Source organism: Plectropomus leopardus, chromosome 2 (assembly GCF_026936395.1).
Source record: "Plectropomus leopardus strain MGB_pleo_1.0 chromosome 2, ASM2693639v1, whole genome shotgun sequence".
NCBI classification, from domain to species: Eukaryota; Metazoa; Chordata; class Actinopteri; order Perciformes; family Serranidae; genus Plectropomus; species Plectropomus leopardus.
Genome location: NC_142177.1, coordinates 42,540,900 through 42,562,529, shown reverse-complemented (window position 1 = coordinate 42,562,529; position 21,630 = coordinate 42,540,900). Strand labels below are relative to the sequence as shown.

The 21,630-nt window shown below is 35.7% G+C and overlaps 1 long non-coding RNA gene across 4 annotated transcripts in view; it reads right to left on the bottom strand.

The window, feature by feature from the left end:
- Window positions 1–3,905: 3,905 nt before the first annotated feature.
- LOC148190305 (uncharacterized) overlaps window positions 3,906–21,630 on the bottom strand; it is a 49,303-nt gene continuing 31,578 nt past the window's right edge. For all 4 annotated transcript variants that reach the window (XR_015775174.1, XR_015775173.1, XR_015775175.1 and 1 more), the window contains one exon: window positions 3,906–4,724. This is a non-coding gene — a long non-coding RNA (uncharacterized LOC148190305). The remainder of the gene's footprint in view (window positions 4,725–21,630) is intronic.

The window sequence follows — 21,630 nt, the reverse complement described above, 5'->3', positions numbered from 1 at the left end:
GATATGTCATTTTTTGACATTTTTGCCTTACTATAGCCTTGCATTTTTGGTCATTTTTTCCACATGCCAAAATATGCCATTTTAAGTCTTTTTTGTAACTTTCTTTGCTGTGGCGTGTCTCTACAGGCTATTTAAGGTGGTTTAAGGTGGTTTTCAGCTATTTTTGGGACATGTCATTTTCTGACATTTTTGCCTTACTATAGCCTTGCATTTTTGGTCATTTTTTCCACATGCCAAAATATGCCATTTTAAGTCTTTTTTGTAACTTTCTTTGCTGTGGCGTGTCTCTACAGGCTATTTAAGGTGGTTTAAGGTGGTTTTCAGCTATTTTTGGGACATGTCATTTTCTGACCTTTTTGCCTTACTATAGCCTTGCATTTTCGGTCATTTTTTCCATATGTGAAATAATGCCAATTTAAGCCTATTTCGTCACTTTCTTTTGCTATGGCATGTCTTTTTAGGCTATTTAAGGTGGTTTAAAGTGGTTTTCAGCTTTTTGTGGGATATGCCATTTTTGACATTTTGCCTTACTATAGCCTTGCATTTTTGGTCATTTTTTCCACATGCCAAAATATTGCGTTTTAAGCCTTTTTTGTAACTTTCTTTGCTGTGGCGTGTCTTAACAGGCTATTTAAGGTGGTTAAAGGTGATTTTCAGCTTTTTTGGGGATATGTCATTTTTTGACATTTTTGCCTTACTATAGCCTTGCATTTTCAGTCATTTTTTCCACATGCCAAAATATGGCGTTTTAAGCCTTTTTTGTAACTTTCTTTGCTGTGGCGTGTCTTAACAGGCTATTTAAGGTGGTTAAAGGTGGTTTTCAGCTGTTTTTGGGACATGCCATTTTTTGACATTTTTGCCTTACTATAGCCTTGCATTTTCGGTCATTTTTCCACATGCCAAAATATGGCGTTTTAAGCCATTTTTGTAACTTTCTTTGTTATGGCGTGTCTTTACAGGCTATTTAATGTGGTTTAAGGTGGTTTTCAGCTGTTTTTGGGACATGTCATTTTTTGACATTTTTGCCTTACTATAGCCTTGCATTTTTGGTCATTTTTCCATATGCCAAAATATGGCGTTTTAAGCCTTTCTTGTAACTTTTCTTTGTTATGGCGTGTCTTTACAGGCTATTTAAGGTGGTTTAAGGTGGTTTTCAGCTATTTTTGGGATATGTCATTTTTGACATTTTTGCCTTACTATAGCCTTGCATTTTTGGTCATTTTTTCCACATGCCAAAATATTGCGTTTTAAGCCTTTTTTGTAACTTTCTTTGCTGTGGCGTGTCCTAACAGGCTATTTAAGGTGGTTAAAGGTGATTTTCAGCTGTTTTTTTTGGGGATATGTCATTTTTTGACATTTTTGCCTTACTATAGCCTTGCATTTTCAGTCATTTTTCCACATGCCAAAATATGGCTTTTAAGCCTTTCTTGTAACTTTCTTTGTTATGGCGTGTCTTTACAGGCTATTTAAGGTGGTTTAAGGTGGTTTTCAGCTATTTTTGGGACATGTCATTTTTTGACCTTTTTGCCTTACTATAGCTTTGCATTTTCGGTCATTTTTTCCACATGCCAAAATATGCCAATTTAAGCCTATTTTGTAACTTTCTTTTGTTATGGCGTGTCTTTCACAGGCTATTTAAGGTGGTTTAAAGTGGTTTTCAGCTTTTTTGGGACATGTCATTTTCTGACATTTTGCCTTACTATAGCCTTGCATTTTCGGTCATTTTTCCATATGTCAAAATATGCCAATTTAAGCCTATTTTGTCACTTTCTTTTGCTATGGCGTGTCTTTATAGGCTATTTAATGTGGTTTAAGGTGGTTTTCAGCTTTTTTTGGGATATGTCATTTTCTGACATTTTTGCCTTACTATAGCCTTGCATTTTTGGTCATTTTTTCCACATGCCAAAATATGCCATTTTAAGTCTTTTTTGTAACTTTCTTTGCTGTGGCGTGTCTCTACAGGCTATTTAAGGTGGTTTAAGGTGGTTTTCAGGTATTTTTGGGACATGTCATTTTCTGACATTTTTGCCTTACTATAGCCTTGCATTTTCAGTCATTTTTCCACATGCAAAAATATGGCGTTTTAAGCCTTTCTTGTAACTTTCTTTGTTATGGCGTGTCTTTACAGGCTATTTAAGGTGGTTTCAGGTGGTCTTCAGCTATTTTTGGGACATGTCATTTTTTGACATTTTTGCCTTACTATAGCCTTGCATTTTCGGTCATTTTTTCCAAATGTCAAATAATGCAAATTTAAGCCTATTTTGTCACTTTCTTTTGCTATGGCGTGTCTTTATAGGCTATTTAATGTGGTTTAAGGTGGTTTTCAGCTTTTTTTGGGATATGTCATTTTTGACATTTTGCCTTACTATAGCCTTGCATTTTTGGTCATTTTTTCCACATTCCAAAATATGCCATTTTTAGTCTTTTTTGTAACTTTCTTTGCTGTGGCGTGTCTCTACAGGCTATTTAAGGTGGTTTAAGGTGGTTTTCAGCTATTTTTGGGACATGTCATTTTCTGACATTTTTGTCTTACTATAGCCTTGCATTTTTGGTCATTTTTTCCACACGCCAAAATATGCCATTTTAAGTCTTTTTTGTAACTTTCTTTGCTGTGGCGTGTCTCTACAGGCTATTTAAGGTGGTTTAAGGTGGTTTTCAGCTATTTTTGGGACATGTCATTTTCTGACCTTTTTGCCTTACTATAGCCTTGCATTTTCGGTCATTTTTTCCATATGTGAAATAATGCCAATTTAAGCCTATTTCGTCACTTTCTTTTGCTATGGCATGTCTTTTTAGGCTATTTAAGGTGGTTTAAAGTGGTTTTCAGCTTTTTGTGGGATATGCCATTTTTTGACATTTTTGCCTTACTATAGCCTTGCATTTTTGGTCATTTTTTCCACATGCCAAAATATTGCGTTTTAAGCCTTTTTTGTAACTTTCTTTGCTGTGGCGTGTCTTAACAGGCTATTTAAGGTGGTTAAAGGTGATTTTCAGCTTTTTTGGGGATATGTCATTTTTTGACATTTTTGCCTTACTATAGCCTTGCATTTTCAGTCATTTTTTCCACATGCCAAAATATGGCGTTTTAAGCCTTTTTTGTAACTTTCTTTGTTATGGCGTGTCTTTACAGGCTATTTAATGTGGTTAAAGGTGGTTTTCAGCTGTTTTTGGGACATGCCATTTTTTGACATTTTTGCCTTACTATAGCCTTGCATTTTCGGTCATTTTTTCCACATGCCAAAATATGGCGTTTTAAGCCTTTCTTGTAACTTTCTTTGTTATGGCGTGTCTTTACAGGCTATTTAAGGTGGTTTAAGGTGGTTTTCGGCTATTTTTGGGACATGTCATTTTTTGACATTTTTGCCTTACTATAGCCTTGCATTTTTGGTCATTTTTTCCACATGCCAAAATATTGCGTTTTAAGCCTTTTTTGTAACTTTCTTTGCTGTGGCGTGTCCTTACAGGCTATTTAAGGTGGTTAAAGGTGATTTTCAGCTGTTTTTGGGGATATGTTATTTTTTGACATTTTTGCCTTACTATAGCCTTGCATTTTCGGTCATTTTTTCCAAATGTCAAATAATGCCAATTTAAGCCTATTTTGTCACTTTCTTTTGCTATGGCGTGTCTTTATAGGCTATTTAATGTGGTTTAAGGTGGTTTTCAGCTTTTTTTGGGATATGTCATTTTTTGACATTTTTGCCTTACTATAGCCTTGCATTTTTGGTCATTTTTTCCACATGCCAAAATATGCCATTTTAAGTCTTTTTTGTAACTTTCTTTGCTGTGGCGTGTCTCTACAGGCTATTTAAGGTGGTTTAAGGTGGTTTTCAGCTATTTTTGGGACATGTCATTTTCTGACATTTTTGCCTTACTATAGCCTTGCATGTTCAGTCATTTTTTCCACATACTAAATAACGGTGTCTTTCAGAATCAGAATCTAGTTTTATTGCCAAGTATATTTACATATACAAGCAATGTGAATTGGTATCATGGTGTAAATCAATTAACATAAAGGAATAATAAAATAGTGAATTTAAGTACAATAAAACATAAAATGAAAAAAATACAATCAATTGAAATACATAAAATGACACAATGCAATGAAAAGGACACAAAAAAGTATTTAAAAAATGTCCAATGCAGGGATTGTATAGTTTTTTGAAAGTATAGCTACAGCGCAAATATGTTAAGTTTAAATAATTAAGCTGAACTGAAGTGTGCATGGATAGAAATCCAGTCCAGTGTGCATTAATGTAACACATAACAAAAGGACTGATTGATGAAAAATTGCTGATGTTCAGCTCCCACCGCAGGTCCTGGGTGATGACCGTCCTCAGGAGGAGGAAAGACTCCACGGTGAAAACTGGGGAGTCACACAGGGTGATGGGGGCGGGGGCAGCAACGGTCCTTCTGACATCCACTACCATCTATACTGTCTTCAGAGCATGGAGCTCTAAGTTGGTCTCTCTGCACCAGATGCTCAACCTCCCACCTGTAGGCGGACTCATCCCCACCAGAGATGAGTCCAATGAGGGTGGTGTTCTCCGCCACCTTAAGTAGCTTGACAAACTGATGACTTGATGTGCAGCTGTTTATGTACAGGGAGAAGAGGACGAGAAACAGCGCAGCCTTGAGAGGAGCCGGTGCTGATGGATCTGCTGTCGGAGACATGCTTCCCCAGCGTCACGTGCTGCTTCCTGTGAGACAGGAAGTCTGTGATCCACCTGCAGGAGTCAGACACATTCAGCTTGGAGAAACTTTGACACGGCAATGTATGGCGTTTTAAGTCCTTTTTGTAACTTTCTTTGCTATGGCGTGTCTCTACAGGATATTTAAAGTATTTTAAGGTGGTTTTCAGCTTTTTTTTGGGACATGTCATTTTTTGACATTTTTGCCTTACTATAGCCTTGCATTTTTGGTCATTTTTTCCACATGCCAAAATATTGCGTTTTAAGCCTTTTTTGTAACTTTCTTTGTTATGGTGTGTCTTCACAGGCTATTTAAGATGGTTTAAGGTGGTTTTCAGTTGGTTTTGGGACATGTCATTTTTTGACATTTTTGCCTTACTATAGCCTTGCATTTTTGGTCATTTTTTTTCCACATATCAAATAATGCCAATTCAAGCCTATTTTGTAACTTTCTTTGCCATGGCGTGTCTTTACAGGCTATTTAATGTGGTTTAAGGTGGTTTTCAGCTGTTTTTGGGATATGCCATTTTTTGACATTTTTGCCTTACTATAGCCTTGCATTTTCGGTCATTTTTTCCACATGCCAAAATATGGCGTTTTAAGCCTTTTTTGTAACTTTTGTGCTGTGGCGTGTCTCTACAGGCTATTTAAGGTGGTTTAAGGTGGTTTTCAGCTGTTTTTGGGACATGTTTTGACATTTTTGCCTGACTATAGCCTTGCATTTTCTGCCTTTTGTTCCACAAGCCAAAATATGCCATTTTAAGCCTTTTTTGTAATCATCTTTGCCATGGCGTGTCTTTACAGGCTATTTAAGGTGGTTAAAGGTGGTTTTCAGTTGTTTTTGGGACATGTCATTTTTTGACATTTTTGCCTTACTATAGCCTTGCATTTTTGGTCATTTTTTCCATATGTCAAATAATGCCAATTTAAGCCTATTTTGTAACTTTCTTTGCTATGGTGTGTCTTTACAGGCTATTTAATGTGGTTTAAGGTGGTTTTCAGCTGTTTTTGGGATATGCCATTTTTTGACATTTTTGCCTTACTATAGCCTTGCATTTTCGGTCATTTTTTCCACATGCCAAAATATGGCGTTTTAAGCCTTTTTTGTAAGTTTCTTTGCTGTGGCGTGTCTCTACAGGCAATTTAATGTGGTTTAAGGTAGTTTTTAGCTATTTTTGGGACAAGTCATTTTTTGACATTTTTGCCTTACTATAGCCTTGCATTTTCTGTCATTTTTTCCATATGTCAAATTGTGCCAATTTAAGCCTATTTTGTAACTTTCTTTGCTATGGCGTGTCTCTACAGGCTATTTAAGGTGGTCTAAGGTGGTTTTCAGCTGTTTTTGGGACATGTCATTTTTTGACATTTTTGCCTTACTATAGCCTTGCATTTTTGGTCATTTTTTCCACATGCCAAAATATTGTGTTTTAAGCCTATTTTGTAACTTTCTTTGCTATGGCGTGTCTCTACAGGCTATTTAAGGTGGTTTAAGGTGGTTTTCAGCTGTTTTTGGGACATGCCATTTTTTGACATTTTTGCCTTACTATAGCCTTGCATTTTCAGTCATTTTTAATACATGTTAAATTGTGCCATTTTAAGCCTTTCTTGTAACTCTCTTTGCTGTGGCGTGTCTCTACAGGCCATTTAAGGTGGTTTAAGGTGGTTTTTAGCTATTTTTGGGATATGTCATTTTTTGACATTTTTGCCTTACTATAGCCTTGCATTTTCGGTCATTTTTTCCACATGCCAAAACATTGTGTTTTAAGCCTATTTTGTAACTTTCTTTGCTATGGCGTATCTCTACAGGCTATTTAAGGTGGTTTAAGGTGGTTTTCAGCTGTTTTTGGGATATGTCATTTTTTGACATTTTTGCCTTACTATAGCCTTGCATTTTTGGTCATTTTTTCCACATGCCAAAACATTGTGTTTTAAGCCTATTTTGTAACTTTCTTTGCTGTGGCGTGTCTCTACAGGCTATTTAAGGTGGTTTAAGGTGGTTTTTAGCTATTTTTGGGACATGTCATTTTTTGACATTTTTGCCTTACTATAGCCTTGCATTTTCGGTCATTTTTTCCACATGCCAAAATATTGTGTTTTAAGCCTTTTTTGTAACTTTCTTTGCTGTGGCGTGTCTCTACAGGCTATTTAAGGTGGTCTAAGGTGGTTTTCAGCTGTTTTTGGGACATGTCATTTTTTGACATTTTTGCCTTACTATAGCCTTGCATTTTTGGTCACTTTTTCCACATGCCAAAATATTGTGTTTTAAGCCTATTTTGTAACTTTCTTTGCTATGGCGTGTCTCTACAGGCTATTTAAGGTGGTTTAAGGTGGTTTTTAGCTATTTTTGGGACATGTCATTTTTTGACATTTTTGCCTTACTATAGCCTTGCATTTTCGGTCATTTTTTCCACATGCCAAAATATTGTGTTTTAAGCCTATTTTGTAACTTTCTTTGCTATGGCGTGTCTCTACAGGCTATTTAAGGTGGTTTAAGGTGGTTTTCAGCTGGTTTTGGGATATGCCATTTTTTGACATTTTTGCCTTACTATAGTCTTGCATTTTCGGTCATTTTTGACACATGTTAAATTGTGCCATTTTAAGCCTTTTTTGTAACTTTCTTTGCTATGGCATGTCTCTACAGGCTATTTAAGGTGGTTTAAGGTGGTTTTCAGATGTTTTTGGGACATGCCATTTTTTGACATTTTTGCCTTACTATAGCCTTGCATTTTCTGTCATTTTTTCCACATGCCAAAATATGGCGTTTTAAGCCTTTTTTGTAACTTTCTTTGTTATGGCGTGTCTTCACAGGCTATTTAAGGTGGTTTAAGGTTGTTTTCAGCTGTTTTTGGGACATGTCATTTTTTAGCATTTTTGCCTTACTATAGCCTTGCATTTTTGATCATTTTTTTCCACATATCAAATAATGCCAATTTAAGCCTATTTTGTAACTTTCTTTGCTATGGCGTGTCTTCACAGGCTATTTAAGGTGGTTTAAGGTGGTTTTCAGCTGTTTTTGGGATATGTCATTTTTTGACATTTTTGCCTTACTATAGCCTTGCATTTTTGGTCATTTTTCCATATGTCAAATAATGCCAATTTAAGCCTATTTTGTAACTTTCTTTGTTATGGCGTGTCTTTACAGGCTATTTAATGTGGTTTAAGGTGGTTTTCAGCTGATTTTGGGATATGCCATTTTTTGACATTTTTGCCTTACTATAGCCTTGCATTTTCGGTCATTTTTTCCACATGCCAAAATATGGCGTTTTAAGCCTTTTTTGTAAGTTTCTTTGCTGTGGCGTGTCTCTACAGGCAATTTAATGTGGTTTAAGGTAGTTTTTAGCTATTTTTGGGACAAGTCATTTTTTGACATTTTTGCCTTACTATAGCCTTGCATTTTCTGTCATTTTTTCCATATGTCAAATTGTGCCAATTTAAGCCTATTTTGTAACTTTCTTTGCTATGGCGTGTCTTTACAGGCTATTTAAGGTGGTTTAAGGTGGTTTTCAGCTATTTTTGGGACATGTCATTTTTTGACATTTTTGCCTTACTATAGCCTTGCATTTTCAGTCATTTTTGATACATGTTAAATTGTGCCATTTTAAGCCTTTTTTGTAACTCTCTTTGCTGTGGCGTGTCTCTACAGGCTATTTAAGGTGGTTTAAGGTGGTTTTTAGCTATTTTTGGGACATGTCATTTTTTGACATTTTTGCCTTACTATAGCCTTGCATTTTCGGTCATTTTTTCCACATGCCAAAATATGACGTTTTAAGCCTTTTTTGTAACTTTCTTTGCTGTGGCGTGTCTCTACAGGCTATTTAAGGTGGTCTAAGGTGGTTTTCAGCTGTTTTTGGGACATGTCATTTTTTGACATTTTTGCCTTACTATAGCCTTGCATTTTTGGTCATTTTTTCCACATGCCAAAATATTGTGTTTTAAGCCTATTTTGTAACTTTCTTTGCTATGGCGTGTCTCTACAGGCTATTTAAGGTGGTTTAAGGTGGTTTTTAGCTATTTTTGGGACATGTCATTTTTTGACATTTTTGCCTTACTATAGCCTTGCATTTTCTGTCATTTTTTCCACATGCCAAAATATTGTGTTTTAAGCCTATTTTGTAACTTTCTTTGCTATGGCGTGTCTCTACAGGCTATTTAAGGTGGTTTAAGGTGGTTTTCAGCTGGTTTTGGGATATGCCATTTTTTGACATTTTTGCCTTACTATAGTCTTGCATTTTCGGTCATTTTTGACACATGTTAAATTGTGCCATTTTAAGCCTTTTTTGTAACTTTCTTTGCTATGGCATGTCTCTACAGGCTATTTAAGGTGGTTTAAGGTGGTTTTCAGATGTTTTTGGGACATGCCATTTTTTGACATTTTTGCCTTACTATAGCCTTGCATTTTCTGTCATTTTTTCCACATGCCAAAATATGGCGTTTTAAGCCTTTTTTGTAACTTTCTTTGTTATGGCGTGTCTTCACAGGCTATTTAAGGTGGTTTAAGGTTGTTTTCAGCTGTTTTTGGGACATGTCATTTTTTAGCATTTTTGCCTTACTATAGCCTTGCATTTTTGATCATTTTTTTCCACATATCAAATAATGCCAATTTAAGCCTATTTTGTAACTTTCTTTGCTATGGCGTGTCTTCACAGGCTATTTAAGGTGGTTTAAGGTGGTTTTCAGCTGTTTTTGGGATATGTCATTTTTTGACATTTTTGCCTTACTATAGCCTTGCATTTTCGGTCATTTTTTCCACATGCCAAAATATGGCGTTTTAAGCCTTTTTTGTAAGTTTCTTTGCTGTGGCGTGTCTCTACAGGCTATTTAATGTGGTTTAAGGTGGTTTTAGCTATTTTTGGGACAAGTCATTTTTGACATTTTGCCTTACTATAGCCTTGCATTTTCTGTCATTTTTTCCATATGTCAAATTGTGCCAATTTAAGCCTATTTTGTAACTTTCTTTGCTATGGCGTGTCTTTACAGGCTATTTAAGGTGGTTTAAGGTGGTTTTCAGCTATTTTTGGGACATGTCATTTTTTGACATTTTTGCCTTACTATAGCCTTGCATTTTCAGTCATTTTTGATACATGTTAAATTGTGCCATTTTAAGCCTTTTTTGTAACTCTCTTTGCTGTGGCGTGTCTCTACAGGCTATTTAAGGTGGTTTAAGGTGGTTTTTAGCTATTTTTGGGACATGTCATTTTTTGACATTTTTGCCTTACTATAGCCTTGCATTTTCGGTCATTTTTTCCACATGCCAAAATATGGCGTTTTAAGCCTTTTTTGTAACTTTCTTTGCTGTGGCGTGTCTCTACAGGCTATTTAAGGTGGTTTAAGGTGGTTTTTAGCTATTTTTGGGACATGTCATTTTTTGACATTTTTGCCTTACTATAGCCTTGCATTTTCTGTCATTTTTTCCACATGCCAAAATATTGTGTTTTAAGCCTATTTTGTAACTTTCTTTGCTATGGCGTGTCTCTACAGGCTATTTAAGGTGGTTTAAGGTGGTTTTCAGCTGGTTTTGGGACATGTCATTTTTTGACATTTTTGCCTTACTATAGCCTTGCATTTTCGGTCATTTTTGATACATGTTAAATTGTGCCATTTTAAGCCTTTTTTGTAACTCTCTTTGCTGTGGCGTGTCTCTACAGGCTATTTAAGGTGGTTTAAGGTGGTTTTCAGCTATTTTTGGGACATGTCATTTTTTGACATTTTTGCCTTACTATAGCCTTGCATTTTTGGTCATTTTTTCCACATGCCAAAACATTGTGTTTTAAGCCTATTTTGTAACTTTCTTTGCTATGGCGTGTCTCTACAGGCTATTTAAGGTGGTTTAAGGTGGTTTTCAGCTGGTTTTGGGTTATGCCATTTTTTGACATTTTTGCCTTACTATAGTCTTGCATTTTCGGTCATTTTTGACACATGTTAAATTGTGCCATTTTAAGCCTTTTTTGTAACTTTCTTTGCTATGGCATGTCTCTACAGGCTATTTAAGGTGGTTTAAGGTGGTTTTCAGATGTTTTTGGGACATGCCATTTTTTGACATTTTTGCCTTACTATAGCCTTGCATTTTCTGTCATTTTTTCCACATGCCAAAATATGGCGTTTTAAGCCTTTTTTGTAACTTTCTTTGTTATGGCGTGTCTTCACAGGCTATTTAAGGTGGTTTAAGGTTGTTTTCAGCTGTTTTTGGGACATGTCATTTTTAGCATTTTGCCTTACTATAGCCTTGCATTTTGATCATTTTTCCACATATCAAATAATGCCAATTTAAGCCTTTTTTGTAACTTTCTTTGCTATGGCGTGTCTTCACAGGCTATTTAAGGTGGTTTAAGGTGGTTTTCAGCTGTTTTTGGGATATGTCATTTTTTGACATTTTTGCCTTACTATAGCCTTGCATTTTTGGTCATTTTTTCCATATGTCAAATAATGCCAATTTAAGCCTATTTTGTAACTTTCTTTGTTATGGCGTGTCTTTACAGGCTATTTAATGTGGTTTAAGGTGGTTTTCAGCTGATTTTGGGATATGTCATTTTTGACATTTTGCCTTTACTATAGCCTTGCATTTTTGGTCATTTTTTCCACATGCCAAAATATGGCGTTTTAAGCCTTTTTTGTAAGTTTCTTTGCTGTGGCGTGTCTCTACAGGCAATTTAATGTGGTTTAAGGTAGTTTTTAGCTATTTTTGGGACAAGTCATTTTTTTGACATTTTTGCCTTACTATAGCCTTGCATTTTCTGTCATTTTTTCCATATGTCAAATTGTGCCAATTTAAGCCTATTTTGTAACTTTCTTTGCTATGGCGTGTCTTTACAGGCTATTTAAGGTGGTTTAAGGTGGTTTTCAGCTATTTTTGGGACATGTCATTTTTGACATTTTGCCTTACTATAGCCTTGCATTTTCGGTCATTTTTTCCACATGCCAAAATATGGCGTTTTAAGCCTTTTTTGTAACTTTCTTTGCTGTGGCGTGTCTCTACAGGCTATTTAAGGTGGTCTAAGGTGGTTTTCAGCTGTTTTTGGGACATGTCATTTTTTGACATTTTTGCCTTACTATAGCCTTGCATTTTTGGTCATTTTTTCCACATGCCAAAATATTGTGTTTTAAGCCTATTTTGTAACTTTCTTTGCTGTGGCGTGTCTCTACAGGCTATTTAAGGTGGTTTAAGGTGGTTTTCAGCTGTTTTTGGGATATGTCATTTTTTGACATTTTTGCCTTACTATAGCCTTGCATTTTCAGTCATTTTTAATACATGTTAAATTGTGCCATTTTAAGCCTTTCTTGTAACTCTCTTTGCTGTGGCGTGTCTCTACAGGCCATTTAAGGTGGTTTAAGGTGGTTTTTAGCTATTTTTGGGATATGTCATTTTTTGACATTTTTGCCTTACTATAGCCTTGCATTTTGGTCATTTTTCCACATGCCAAAACATTGTGTTTTAAGCCTATTTTGTAACTTTCTTTGCTATGGCGTGTCTTTACAGGCTATTCAATGTGGTTTAAGGTGGTTTTCAGCTATTTTTGGGACATGTCATTTTTTGACATTTTTGCCTTACTATAGCCTTGCATTTTCAGTCATTTTTGATACATGTTAAATTGTGCCATTTTAAGCCTTTTTTGTAACTCTCTTTGCTGTGGCGTGTCTCTACAGGCTATTTAAGGTGGTTTAAGGTGGTTTTTAGCTATTTTTGGGACATGTCATTTTTTGACATTTTTGCCTTACTATAGCCTTGCATTTTCGGTCATTTTTTCCACATGCCAAAATATGGCGTTTTAAGCCTTTTTTGTAACTTTCTTTGTTATGGCGTGTCTTCACAGGCTATTTAAGGTGGTTTAAGGTGGTTTTCAGCTGTTTTTGGGACATGTCATTTTTTGACATTTTTGCCTTACTATAGCCTTGCATTTTTGGTCATTTTTTCCATATGTCAAATAATGCCAATCTAAGCCTTTTTTGTAACTTTCTTTGCTGTGGCGTGTCTCTACAGGCTATTTAAGGTGGTTTAAGGTGGTTTTTAGCTATTTTTGGGACATGTCATTTTTGACATTTTGCCTTACTATAGCCTTGCATTTTCTGTCATTTTTTCCACATGCCAAAATATTGTGTTTTAAGCCTATTTTGTAACTTTCTTTGCTATGGCGTGTCTCTACAGGCTATTTAAGGTGGTTTAAGGTGGTTTTCAGCTGGTTTTGGGACATGTCATTTTTTGACATTTTTGCCTTACTATAGCCTTGCATTTTCAGTCATTTTTGATACATGTTAAATTGTGCCATTTTAAGCCTTTTTTGTAACTCTCTTTGCTGTGGCGTGTCTCTACAGGCTATTTAAGGTGGTTTAAGGTGGTTTTTAGCTATTTTTGGGACATGTCATTTTTTGACATTTTTGCCTTACTATAGCCTTGCATTTTCTGTCATTTTTTCCACATGCCAAAATATTGTGTTTTAAGCCTATTTTGTAACTTTCTTTGCTATGGCGTGTCTCTACAGGCTATTTAAGGTGGTTTAAGGTGGTTTTCAGCTGGTTTTGGGATATGCCATTTTTTGACATTTTTGCCTTACTATAGTCTTGCATTTTCGGTCATTTTTGACACATGTTAAATTGTGCCATTTTAAGCCTTTTTTGTAACTTTCTTTGCTATGGCATGTCTCTACAGGCTATTTAAGGTGGTTTAAGGTGGTTTTCAGCTGTTTTTGGGACATGCCATTTTTGACATTTTGCCTTTACTATAGCCTTGCATTTTCTGTCATTTTTTCCACATGCCAAAATATGGCGTTTTAAGCCTTTTTTGTAACTTTCTTTGTTATGGCGTGTCTTCACAGGCTATTTAAGGTGGTTTAAGGTTGTTTTCAGCTGTTTTTGGGACATGTCATTTTTTAGCATTTTTGCCTTACTATAGCCTTGCATTTTTGATCATTTTTTTCCACATATCAAATAATGCCAATTTAAGCCTATTTTGTAACTTTCTTTGCTATGGCGTGTCTTCACAGGCTATTTAAGGTGGTTTAAGGTGGTTTTCAGCTGTTTTTGGGATATGTCATTTTTTGACATTTTTGCCTTACTATAGCCTTGCATTTTTGGTCATTTTTTCCATATGTCAAATAATGCCAATTTAAGCCTATTTTGTAACTTTCTTTGTTATGGCGTGTCTTTACAGGCTATTTAATGTGGTTTAAGGTGGTTTTCAGCTGATTTTGGGATATGCCATTTTTTGACATTTTTGCCTTACTATAGCCTTGCATTTTCGGTCATTTTTTCCACATGCCAAAATATGGCGTTTTAAGCCTTTTTTGTAAGTTTCTTTGCTGTGGCGTGTCTCTACAGGCAATTTAATGTGGTTTAAGGTAGTTTTTAGCTATTTTTGGGACAAGTCATTTTTTGACATTTTTGCCTTACTATAGCCTTGCATTTTTTGTCATTTTTTCCATATGTCAAATTGTGCCAATTTAAGCCTATTTTGTAACTTTCTTTGCTATGGCGTGTCTTTACAGGCTATTTAAGGTGGTTTAAGGTGGTTTTCAGCTATTTTTGGGACATGTCATTTTTTGACATTTTTGCCTTACTATAGCCTTGCATTTTCAGTCATTTTTGATACATGTTAAATTGTGCCATTTTAAGCCTTTTTTGTAACTCTCTTTGCTGTGGCGTGTCTCTACAGGCTATTTAAGGTGGTTTAAGGTGGTTTTTAGCTATTTTTGGGACATGTCATTTTTTGACATTTTTGCCTTACTATAGCCTTGCATTTTCGGTCATTTTTTCCACATGCCAAAATATGACGTTTTAAGCCTTTTTTGTAACTTTCTTTGCTGTGGCGTGTCTCTACAGGCTATTTAAGGTGGTCTAAGGTGGTTTTCAGCTGTTTTTGGGACATGTCATTTTTTGACATTTTTGCCTTACTATAGCCTTGCATTTTTGGTCATTTTTTCCACATGCCAAAATATTGTGTTTTAAGCCTATTTTGTAACTTTCTTTGCTATGGCGTGTCTCTACAGGCTATTTAAGGTGGTTTAAGGTGGTTTTTAGCTATTTTTGGGACATGTCATTTTTTGACATTTTTGCCTTACTATAGCCTTGCATTTTCTGTCATTTTTTCCACATGCCAAAATATTGTGTTTTAAGCCTATTTTGTAACTTTCTTTGCTATGGCGTGTCTCTACAGGCTATTTAAGGTGGTTTAAGGTGGTTTTCAGATGGTTTTGGGATATGTCATTTTTTGACATTTTTGCCTTACTATAGCCTTGCATTTTCAGTCATTTTTGATACATGTTAAATTGTGCCATTTTAAGCCTTTTTTGTAACTCTCTTTGCTGTGGCGTGTCTCTACAGGCTATTTAAGGTGGTTTAAGGTGGTTTTTAGCTATTTTTGGGACATGTCATTTTTTGACATTTTTGCCTTACTATAGCCTTGCATTTTCGGTCATTTTTTCCACATGCCAAAATATTGTGTTTTAAGCCTATTTTGTAACTTTCTTTGCTATGGCGTGTCTCTACAGGCTATTTAAGGTGGTTTAAGGTGGTTTTCAGCTGGTTTTGGGATATGCCATTTTTTGACATTTTTGCCTTACTATAGTCTTGCATTTTCGGTCATTTTTGACACATGTTAAATTGTGCCATTTTAAGCCTTTTTTGTAACTTTCTTTGCTATGGCATGTCTCTACAGGCTATTTAAGGTGGTTTAAGGTGGTTTTCAGATGTTTTTGGGACATGCCATTTTTTGACATTTTTGCCTTACTATAGCCTTGCATTTTCTGTCATTTTTTCCACATGCCAAAATATGGCAATTTAAGCCTATTTTGTAACTTTCTTTGCTATGGCGTGTCTTCACAGGCTATTTAAGGTGGTTTAAGGTGGTTTTCAGCTGTTTTTGGGATATGTCATTTTTTGACATTTTTGCCTTACTATAGCCTTGCATTTTTGGTCATTTTTTCCATATGTCAAATAATGCCAATTTAAGCCTATTTTGTAACTTTCTTTGTTATGGCGTGTCTTTACAGGCTATTTAATGTGGTTTAAGGTGGTTTTCAGCTGTTTTTGGGATATGCCATTTTTTGACATTTTTGCCTTACTATAGCCTTGCATTTTCGGTCATTTTTTCCACATGCCAAAATATGGCGTTTTAAGCCTTTTTTGTAAGTTTCTTTGCTGTGGCGTGTCTCTACAGGCAATTTAATGTGGTTTAAGGTAGTTTTTAGCTATTTTTGGGACAAGTCATTTTTTGACATTTTTGCCTTACTATAGCCTTGCATTTTCTGTCATTTTTTCCATATGTCAAATTGTGCCAATTTAAGCCTATTTTGTAACTTTCTTTGCTATGGCGTGTCTTTACAGGCTATTTAAGGTGGTTTAAGGTGGTTTTCAGCTATTTTTGGGACATGTCATTTTTTGACATTTTTGCCTTACTATAGCCTTGCATTTTCGGTCATTTTTTCCACATGCCAAAATATGGCGTTTTAAGCCTTTTTTGTAACTTTCTTTGCTGTGGCGTGTCTCTACAGGCTATTTAAGGTGGTCTAAGGTGGTTTTCAGCTGTTTTTGGGACATGTCATTTTTTGACATTTTTGCCTTACTATAGCCTTGCATTTTTGGTCATTTTTTCCACATGCCAAAATATTGTGTTTTAAGCCTATTTTGTAACTTTCTTTGCTGTGGCGTGTCTCTACAGGCTATTTAAGGTGGTTTAAGGTGGTTTTCAGCTGTTTTTGGGATATGTCATTTTTTGACATTTTTGCCTTACTATAGCCTTGCATTTTCAGTCATTTTTAATACATGTTAAATTGTGCCATTTTAAGCCTTTCTTGTAACTCTCTTTGCTGTGGCGTGTCTCTACAGGCTATTTAAGGTGGTTTAAGGTGGTTTTCAGCTGTTTTTGGGATATGTCATTTTTTGACATTTTTGCCTTACTATAGCCTTGCATTTTTGGTCATTTTTTCCACATGCCAAAACATTGTGTTTTAAGCCTATTTTGTAACTTTCTTTGCTATGGCGTGTCTTTACAGGCTATTCAATGTGGTTTAAGGTGGTTTTCAGCTGTTTTTGGGACATGTCATTTTTTGACATTTTTGCCTTACTATAGCCTTGCATTTTCAGTCATTTTTGATACATGTTAAATTGTGCCATTTTAAGCCTTTTTTGTAACTTTCTTTGCTGTGGCGTGTCTCTACAGGCTATTTAAGGTGGTTTAAGGTGGTTTTCAGCTATTTTTGGGACATGTCATTTTTTGACATTTTTGCCTTACTATAGCCTTGCATTTTCGGTCATTTTTTCCACATGCCAAAATATGGCGTTTTAAGCCTTTTTTGTAACTTTCTTTGTTATGGCGTGTCTTCACAGGCTATTTAAGGTGGTTTAAGGTGGTTTTCAGCTGTTTTTGGGACATGTCATTTTTTGACATTTTTGCCTTACTATAGCCTTGCATTTTTGGTCATTTTTTCCATATGTCAAATAATGCCAATCTAAGCCTTTTTTGTAACTTTCTTTGCTGTGGCGTGTCTCTACAGGCTATTTAAGGTGGTTTAAGGTGGTTTTTAGCTATTTTTGGGACATGTCATTTTTTGACATTTTTGCCTTACTATAGCCTTGCATTTTCTGTCATTTTTTCCACATGCCAAAATATTGTGTTTTAAGCCTATTTTGTAACTTTCTTTGCTATGGCGTGTCTCTACAGGCTATTTAAGGTGGTTTAAGGTGGTTTTCAGATGGTTTTGGGATATGTCATTTTTTGACATTTTTGCCTTACTATAGCCTTGCATTTTCAGTCATTTTTGATACATGTTAAATTGTGCCATTTTAAGCCTTTTTTGTAACTCTCTTTGCTGTGGCGTGTCTCTACAGGCTATTTAAGGTGGTTTAAGGTGGTTTTTAGCTATTTTTGGGACATGTCATTTTTTGACATTTTTGCCTTACTATAGCCTTGCATTTTCTGTCATTTTTTCCACATGCCAAAATATTGTGTTTTAAGCCTATTTTGTAACTTTCTTTGCTATGGCGTGTCTCTACAGGCTATTTAAGGTGGTTTAAGGTGGTTTTCAGCTGGTTTTGGGATATGCCATTTTTTGACATTTTTGCCTTACTATAGTCTTGCATTTTCGGTCATTTTTGACACATGTTAAATTGTGCCATTTTAAGCCTTTTTTGTAACTTTCTTTGCTATGGCATGTCTCTACAGGCTATTTAAGGTGGTTTAAGGTGGTTTTCAGATGTTTTTGGGACATGCCATTTTTTGACATTTTTGCCTTACTATAGCCTTGCATTTTCTGTCATTTTTTCCACATGCCAAAATATGGCGTTTTAAGCCTTTTTTGTAACTTTCTTTGTTATGGCGTGTCTTCACAGGCTATTTAAGGTGGTTTAAGGTTGTTTTCAGCTGTTTTTGGGACATGTCATTTTTTAGCATTTTTGCCTTACTATAGCCTTGCATTTTTGATCATTTTTTTCCACATATCAAATAATGCCAATTTAAGCCTATTTTGTAACTTTCTTTGCTATGGCGTGTCTTCACAGGCTATTTAAGGTGGTTTAAGGTGGTTTTCAGCTGTTTTTGGGATATGCCATCTTTGGACATTTTTGCCTTACTATAGTCTTGCATTTTCGGTCATTTTTTCCACATGCCAAAATATGGCGTTTTAAGCCTTTTTTGTAACTTTCTTTGCTGTGGCGTGTCTCTACAGGCTATTTAATGTGGTTTAAGGTGGTTTTCAGCTATTTTTGGGACATGTCATTTTTTGACATTTTTGCCTTACTATAGCCTTGCATTTTCGGTCATTTTTTCCACATGCCAAAATATGGCGTTTTAAGCCTTTTTTGTAACTTTCTTTGCTGTGGCGTGTCTCTACAGGCTATTTAAGGTGGTTTAAGGTGGTTTTCAGCTATTTTTGGGACATGTCATTTTTTGACATTTTTGCCTTACTATAGCCTTGCATTTTCGGTCATTTTTTCCACATGCCAAAATATGGCGTTTTAAGCCTTTTTTGTAACTTTCTTTGCTGTGGCGTGTCTCTACAGGCTATTTAAGGTGGTTTAAGGTGGTTTTCAGCTATTTTTGGGACATGTCATTTTTTGACATTTTTGCCTTACTATAGCCTTGCATTTTCGGTCATTTTTTCCACATGCCAAAATATTGCGTTGTAAGCATATTTTGTAACTTTCTTTGCTGTGGCGTGTCTCTACAGGCTATTTAAGGTGGTTTAAGGTGGTTTTCAGCTGTTTTTGGGACATGTCATTTTTTGACATTTTTGCCTTACTATAGCCTTGCATTTTCGGTCATTTTTTCCACATGCCAAAATATTGCGTTTTTAGCCTTTTTTGTAACTTTCTTTGCTGTGGCGTGTCTCTACAGGCTATTTAAGGTGGTTTAAGGTGGTTTTCAGCTATTTTTGGGACATGTCATTTTTTGACATTTTTGCCTTACTATAGCCTTGCATTTTCGGTCATTTTTTCCACATGCCAAAATATTGCGTTGTAAGCATATTTTGTAACTTTCTTTGCTGTGGCGTGTCTCTACAGGCTATTTAAGGTGGTTTAAGGTGGTTTTCAGCTGTTTTTGGGACATGTCATTTTTTGACATTTTTGCCTTACTATAGCCTTGCATTTTCGGTCATTTTTTCCACATGCCAAAATATGGCGTTTTAAGCCTTTTTTGTAACTTTCTTTGCTGTGGCGTGTCTCTACAGGCTATTTAAGGTGGTTTAAGGTGGTTTTCAGCTATTTTTGGGACATGTCATTTTTTGACATTTTTGCCTTACTATAGCCTTGCATTTTCGGTCATTTTTGACACATGTTAAATTGTGCCATTTCAAACCTTTTTTGTAACTTTCTTCGTTATGGTGTGTCTTTACAGGCTATTTAAGGTGGTTAAAGGTGGTTTTCAGTTGTTTTTGGGACATGTCATTTTTTGACATTTTTGCCTTACTATAGCCTTGCATTTTTGGTCATTTTTAACACATGCCAAAATATGGCGTTTTAAGCCCTTTTTTGTAACTGTCTTTGCCACGTTGTGTCTTTACAGGCTATTTAATGTGGTTTAAGGTGGTTTTCAGCTGTTTTTGGGACATGTCATTTTTTGACATTTTTGCCTTACTATAGCCTTGCATTTTTGGTCATTTTTTCCATATGTCAAATAATGCCAGTTCAAGCCTATTTTGTAACTTTGTAAACCTATAGAAGCCTTGGCACAAACATCAAAAAAGGAAACATGTAATAGTCTGAATCCAATCCTAGAACATTCAAAGATAGTCTGGCAGGAAGTACATAAAAGGTGTAAAATATCTCACAATAGTCAAAAATATGCACCCGTATGGTACAATACTAAAATAAAAATAGGCAAACAGACAATTTATTAGGCACAGTGGTTAAGACATGGTATCAGAATACTAAATTACCTATTTGAAGGGGGTAATTTTCTCTCCTATAATAGAATGAGGGCGAAGTTTAATCTGGAGGGACATGGCCATCTTTGGAAATATTTACAAATTAGAAGCTGTCTTAAGGATAAAGTTCACTTTTCTCAAGTTAAAAACCCAATAGAGCAGTACTTTCAATTGCCAACAATGTATCACAAAGAATCGAAGTGGTATGAGCTATGTCCATGGGTAAACAACAATGGCTGTAAAAATCTTAAGATTATAAGACCTTGGTTGTACATTTGCCGAAGAAACATGGGATGGAATTCTTTCCAGCAGCGGAGAAAACATCAGAGAAGCCAGAGGCAAATTTATCCAATACAAAATACTTCATACAAAATACTTCATAGATATTATATAAATAATGAGCACTACTGTGTCAATGTCTGTTTGGCTACCTGCCTGTTTTTATTTATTTTAGGTTGTTTTTGTTTCTCCTGTTTGTATAATGATTATTACTGACAAAATCAATAAAACTTCAAATTCCAAAAAAAAAAAAAAAAAAGGCAACTTTTTCAGACTAATTTTTGACATGCTAAACTATGGCATTTTTCAACATGCTATTCTATAACCATTTTTGTGGTGAAAAACGGCAAATTTTTCAGATCAAATGTCGACATGCTATACTGTGGCGATTTTCGACATGCTATACCATGACAGTTTTTTTTAGGTTAAAAACAGGAACCTTTTTGGACCATTTTTCTGACATCTAGACTATGGCGTTTCTTGACATCAAAACAGTGACTTTTTAAGTCCAAATTTTGATATGGCATGGAACTACATTCCATAAAAAAACAGCGACATTGTTGCACCCGGTATAGTATGTTGTTCAATATAGCACAAAAAAGTCATACTAGCATGTCGTCAAAAATAGCATAAAAATGTAACAGTACTGCACGTCGTCCAGGACAGCAGGGAAAATGCATGGTATAGTATGTCGTCCAAAATAGCATGAGAAAGTCATATTATTGTATGTCATCCAAAACTACATGCAAAAGTCATTCTATAGTTTGAGCTCCAAAATACTAAAAAAGTCATGAAATACTAATAAGCATTACCATCATAGACTGCCGTATAAATCATAGTATATCATGAATTCAAAAAGTCATAGTTTGCCATGTACTAGGAAAGTCATAATGTATTTAATAGACAGATCTTCATATGATCTACTGAAATCATAGTACAGCATGGAACAAAACCGTGATCCTATGGTGTGTTTTGAAAAATCATAGCATAGTATGTACTCAAAAAATATAGTACACAAAATATTCTTAAAAGTATACGTCTAAGTCAATACAGACTGTCATAAAAAGTCATGAAAAGGCACAGCCACAGGCAGGACCGCAGCATCAGTGCAACCAAAGCCCACGACACAGGCACAGCCACAGGCAGGACCGCAGCATCAGTGCAACCAAAGCCCACGACACAGGCACAGCCACAGGCAGGACCGCAGCATCAGTGCAACCAAAGCCCACGACACAGGCACAGCCACAGGCAGGACCGCAGCATCAGTGCAACCAAAGCCCACGACACAGGCACAGCCACAGGCAGGACCGCAG